This window comes from Hipposideros armiger, unplaced genomic scaffold, assembly GCF_001890085.2.
Source record: "Hipposideros armiger isolate ML-2016 unplaced genomic scaffold, ASM189008v1 scaffold_20, whole genome shotgun sequence".
NCBI classification, from domain to species: domain Eukaryota; kingdom Metazoa; phylum Chordata; class Mammalia; order Chiroptera; family Hipposideridae; genus Hipposideros; species Hipposideros armiger.
In genome coordinates, this window is record NW_017731370.1 from 1,425,034 (window position 1) to 1,431,340 (window position 6,307).

General features: G+C 36.2%; 1 pseudogene; it reads right to left on the reverse strand.

Annotated features, from left to right (window-relative positions):
* Positions 1-4,785: 4,785 nt before the first annotated feature.
* On the reverse strand, positions 4,786-5,348 carry LOC109378971 (60S ribosomal protein L12 pseudogene; annotated as a pseudogene).
* Positions 5,349-6,307: the final 959 nt, after the last annotated feature.

Here is a 6,307-nt window from a genome sequence, read left to right on the forward strand (position 1 = left end):
TAATATTTACTGAGATCTTAATATAAGGTATGCATATTAGTGTGCACATATTTTACATAACTGTCATTCAACAATCCTATAAAGAAGGTAGTATTACTAACTTCATCTTATAGATGAAAAACTGAGGCACAGATAAATTAAGTGACACTAAAAGTCACACAGCCTGTAAATGGCAGAGGTAAGATTTGAACCCACAACATCTGGTTTCAAAGCCTGCTCTTTTCACGACTATAAATATAGTTATATAATACTAGTTTGTAGAAGCACCGTACGTCTAACCTGAATATGTCTTGGCCTAGCCCTGACTTTAGTTAGGGTCACACATAGAAATGTGAATTAAGAGCAAATACTTTTTGTCAAAAACAAAAATAAAGATATTTTCTGACATGGCTAAATGAAAAAGCTCATAAAACTTAATTATTATGATTCATGTTTTGTCTAAATAAAGGCAAGTTTAAAATGCATTTTCAGAATATAAAATCCAGCTAAAACATTGGCAGTTTCAGTAAATGTAGTCACCTGATGCCTCCCCGGTGAAATCTCCGAAACATTACAAATTTTCTTCATTTTGAAAACATTCTTGACAACAATTCCCACAGGAATTTGATTTTACTGAGAATGGCTTTTTAGTCTATTAAAATGACACATCGAAACTTAATCTTGAACAATATGACCAAGCTGTTGACTGCTGGGAATCAATGTTAGCAGTCGGAACACACTGGCGAGCTGTAATCAAAGACAGCTCATTTCAGAAAAAAGGTCATAAAGCCTCCTCTGAAGCCAGAAAACAGTCATCAGCAGCAGTAGGGGTGACACAAAGTACGAATGGCTTCCAAAGGGATGGGGGATGGGAGGGATGGCAGATTATACCTGCCAAATAAATGAGTACAGATCCATACATGAAGTGCTAAGAGAAAACAAGGATTGAGGCCAAAAGAGCAGGGTAAGAAAGAATTTAAATGAAACTTAAATCTACATCCAATAGAAATAGTGCTGTACTTTTTCACTGTGGTTTTTTTTTTTTTTCACTGCCACCAGATGTGGTATCAGTAGATTCTGCCTAAGGTGAAAAATATGGTGGCTAAAAAATGTCTGTAGGACAATAAGGCTCTGTAAAACTATCTGCAAAGCTGCATGATAGTTTCTCATGACAACAGAATCTGCATTTGAATTCAACAACTTTATATAAAAACCCGTTCTGGAAAAGGCTCTTTATTAGGTGCTGAGGAATACAAAACTAAAGAAGGCTGAAGCCTTCCCTGCAAGGAAAAAAAAAATGCAATTTAGAGCTAAAATCATTAGAACCCTTTTTTTGCTTCTAAAAGATCAATGATTAATATGTGATACACTCGAGTGTTTACCCAGTGACCACTAAAATGAAGGCAAAGCCCGAGATGGTAAGTTTAAGGAAATTAGTCAGTTAACAAATATTGATTAGATACTTATTATCTGCAGGGCAAAGGGCTAGCAAGGATAGGCATATAATAAAACCAAAGACTGAAACTATTTAATATAATGTTATCTGTCAATTATACTTGAAAAAAAAATTTAAGAAAAGGAAGAAAGCCAAAGACAATATCTTCCTATCCTTAAGGGATGTAGCATCTATTTAGTTGGAAAGATAAGGTCAAGATAGCTAACCACACAACTGCTAAGGGGGAAAAGCTGCAGGGGTTCAAAGGAAAGGGAAAAAAATAACTGTATGATACAGTTTCAGGAGATAAAGAGTTTACAAGGTGATGCAATCCAGTTAGTATTGTTCTGGTTCTAAAAATAATTTACCATGCTAACATCATTCTTTCTACTGAGTTATCTTATACTCTGTCTTGGCTTACTAACAACAAAATCAGAATACTCCTAAACCAACACCCTTTCCATTTGTTAAATACAACATTTAAATAAGTTAATTAGTGTATATTTCAGAAAGAGAACGACAGAACTTTTACTACTATCCTCAATGCAAATAAAAAGTTATCTCAAATGAAGAATAAAAACCTTCTATCCACTGTTGGGACTCTTCCTATGAGATACATCAGAAACGAGCAAATTGTTGTCACAGATCTTCATAATTTTATAAAAAAAATATTCTCTAAGTTCTTTTCCTGTTTTAACATAAAAATTCTCATTTTCTATCAGTCAAAATCACCAGTTACAATACACAGTAATGATTCAAGTTGTTGTTTTGAGATAATCTTATTTTTTATTAGATAATATCAGCCAGTAAAATTCCCCATTAATGACTCAAGTTATTTTGAATTTTGACCTTTTAGTCAATAAATTGGAACCATGGTATTGTGAACTAACCTATACATATTAGATTCTTCACAATTATTACTAGTTTTATATAAAGAGCTGTAGCTTATAATTAGGTCTCCTCTCGAAGAGAACTTTGACTCTGCAAGGTATGTTACAAATTAAAGGCCTGAGCCTGAACTTCCCCATATATACAAATATTAATTTTTAAGCAGTCACACAAGCTGTTCTATAAGATCAACACTGTTGCTCAACATTTCTGTTTTGATTTTAGATTTTCAATATAGAAAAAATTTCCATCTTCCTGATGTCCTCCATTTAGAAGTTTCTTTATTTTGGATTTCTCCTAAGATCTCTTTAATTGGCCTTCAATTTTTATATATTTACACTTTGCATACAATTCTAACAAAATATTCACTTTAAAGATAGCAATTGCACTGGCTTCTGCTCCTATTGTGGCTGTTGCTAAATCAGCTGTCATTCTAATTGTTAGGTAATCTGTCTTTGTTCTCAGGCTATTTAAAAAATCTTGTCTGCCTTTGGTGAGCTGAAGTTCCACTAAGACAGGGGTTCTCAACCTTCCTAATGCTGCGACCCCCTAATACAGTTCCTCATGTTGTGGTGACCCCCAACCATAAAATTATTTTCATTGCTACTCTATAACTGTAATTTTGCTACTATTATGAAACTCATAATGTAAGTATCTTCTTGTTTTCCGATGGTCTTAGGCGACCCCTGTGAAGGGGTCATGACCCACAGGTTGAGAACCACTGCACTAAGGTGTTTCTGGGTTTATGTTTCTTTTGATCTATATTGCTTTACATGTATTACATATTACATTTTCAAATACCACCTCTATGCCAATATTTTTCCCCTAGCATATTAAAAATGTATCTTTAATTTTAAAGCATAAGGAATTTTATTGTTTAACATCTTTTTTGGTCTCATTTGATTGAGATATAATTGACATATAAATTACATTATAATCTAACGTTGTTATGAGCTAATAACTTTTTAAATGTTACAGAAAATGAGATAAACTTAAGAATCAGAGAAAAAATGAAAGCAATTATTCTCAACAAGATGGGACAAATATGGGAATGAATTGAAGGGGCAGGCATTTTAATAAAGTGTTGGTGTGGAAGTAGAAATTCACTCCTTGAAGTTAATACTAAATTATTTGTCCATATACCAGGTGAAAAAAATTAAAAGTAGTTGAATACTCAGGTGTTGTTCACCATTAGCACTGTCTACAGCAGTGATTCTCAAAATGTGTTCTGGGCTACCTGCTTCAGGTTCACCTGGGAACTTGTGAGAATTTCAAATTTAGACTTCCACCCAGAGTTACTAAATCACAAGCACAGATCGTGTGGCACAGCAGTACATGTTTTGTTTTGTTTTAATTTTTAAAATTGTTTTATTATTTTTTAAGATTTTTATTAAAATATAGCTAACATACAATATTATATTAGTTTCAGTTGTACACCACAGTTATTCAACATTGATATGCCATATTTCCCCATGTATAAGATGCACCCCTTTTTGAAAAATGTAGGGTCTAAAAACTGGGTGCATCTTATACAGTGGTTGTATGAATGCAAAAATAAGCGTGAAAAAAGCAAGAAATGCAAGTAAAAAAAACCTACAACCACTGTATAAGATGCACCCAGTTTTTAGACCCCAAATTTTTCAAAAAAGGGTGTGTCTTATACATGGGGAATACGGATACCTAAAGAAGTGATCACCGGGGCCGGCCGAGTGACTCAGTTGGTTAAGAGTTGGCTTGGAAGCATGAGCTCTGAGCAGCAGGGCCGCTGGTTCAGTTCCCATATGGGCCAGTGACACTGCGCCCTCTACAGCTAAGATTGTGAACAACATTTGGACCTGGAGCTTGGGGTAGGTCATGGCCAGCAGTCAGCGAGAACTGCCGTGAGCAGCTGTCCAAAGGCTGGCTACCGACTGCCCCAGCTGGGAAGAGTGCATTGATCATAATACCAACATGGGCCAGTGAAGTGGCGTCCTGCAAAACTAGACTGAAGAACAAAAAGACAACAGCTTGGTGTTCCCCTTCCCCAATTTCCCAACACTGTTTCCCTCCCCCAAGCTCCAATAAAATCTTAAAAAAAAAGAGTGATCACCATGTGAGCAACCATCTGACATCATACCATGCTATCACGATATTATTGACTATATTCCCTATGCTGTACATTACAGTCCCATGATTATTTGTTTTATACCTGGAAATCTGAACCTCTTATTTCCCTTCACCATTTTTCTTCCTTTTTACAAATTTTAATTACAGTTGACATTCAAAATTATTTAATATTAATTTCAGGTGTACAGCATAGTGGTTACACATCTATTTAATTTAAAAAGTGATTCCCCTGACTCATCTAGTATCTACCTGGCACTATACATAGTTATTACCCTATTTTCGACTATATTCTTTATGCTTTACTTTACATCCCCATGACTATTTTTTTCCCACGGTTGCCAAATGATCTTTAATTGAAATATTTTCCTTTGTAGTTCTTAACGAGCTGCACATTCTACTGCACCACTGTTGATGTCATCTATAATGTCACAATGTCATCTATAACGGCCATCAAAATTGCAGCCCACAGACTGGGCAGTCCCCAAGATCTCTTCAATGGTTCCAGAGAGTTCTCTAGCTAAAGATCGGTGTTGCATCTGTTGGGCAATGTTGACAATCTCATCTAAAGTGATATTCCCACTGTGCTTAATGGTCTTTTGCTCCTTTCTGTCTCTTGGAGGCTCTTTGAGGGCTTTGATCAGGGCAGAGGCAGAAGGTACCACGTCAATCTGTGCCTGTCTGTCCTGAATGGTCAGTTTCACTGTTATCCTCAGACCCAATCATCAGTTGTTTTAGCGATGTCATGGCCAACCATTTTTGAAGACAGACCAAGGGGGCCAATCTTGGGGGCCAGGGCAGACATGGCACCAACTTCCCCACCGATGCATCTCAGGTATATGACTTTGATCTCATTGGGGTCGAACTTCAGTGGCATGATGGAGGCGGCTAGTGTCAGATGAACCTGGATTTGAGACAACTGAAGAAAGTTGTACCCTGGCCTCCTCCGAAACGATTGCCCCCATGACTATTTTGTCACTACAAATTTGTACTTCTTATTCCTTCACCTTTTTCACCCTGCCCCCCAACCTCCCTCCCATCTATCACCCCAACAAACCTAGTACCCATCTGCACCATACATAGCTATATAATATTATTGACTATACACCTTATGCTGCACCCTACATCCTCATGATTACTGAGTTACAATCAATTTGAATTTTTTAATCCTTTCCCCTTTTTCACCCATTCCCAACCCCCTCTCGTCTGGCATCCATCAAATTGTTCTCTATCCACTTGTATGAGTATTTTTCTGCATTGTTTGTTTGTTTGTTTTGTTCTTTAAATTCCATAAATAAGTGAAATCACATTGAATCTATCTTTCTCTGATATACTGCACTCAGCACAATACCTTCCAGGTCCACCCATGCCACTGCAGATGACAAACACCTATTCCTTTCTATATGGCCGAGTAATATTCCATTGTACATATGTACCACCTCCTTTTTATCACTTTATCCATAGGCGGACACCAAGGCTGCCTCCACATCTTGGCCATTGTAAGCAATGCTGCAGTGAAGATATGGATGCATTCATCCCCTTGAAGTAGTATTTTGTGTTTCTTCGGATAAACACCCAGAAGTGGGACTACTGGGTCCTTCTTTGTTTCTTGTTATAGCCTTTATTTTAAAGTCTACTTTGTCTAGTATAAGTATTGCTGCATCAGGTTTCTTTTTCTTTTTTTCTTTTTTATTTCCATTTTCATGAAATATCTTTTTCCATCCCTTTACTTTCAATATGTGTGTCTTTCAATCTGAAGTGAGTAACTTGTAGGCAGTATATGTAAGGGTCTTGTTTTCTTATCCAGTTAGCCAACCTCACTTTTAATTGAAGCATTTAACCAATTTACATTTAGATTAATTGTTGATAGATATGTAATTACTGCCATTTCATTATTCATAT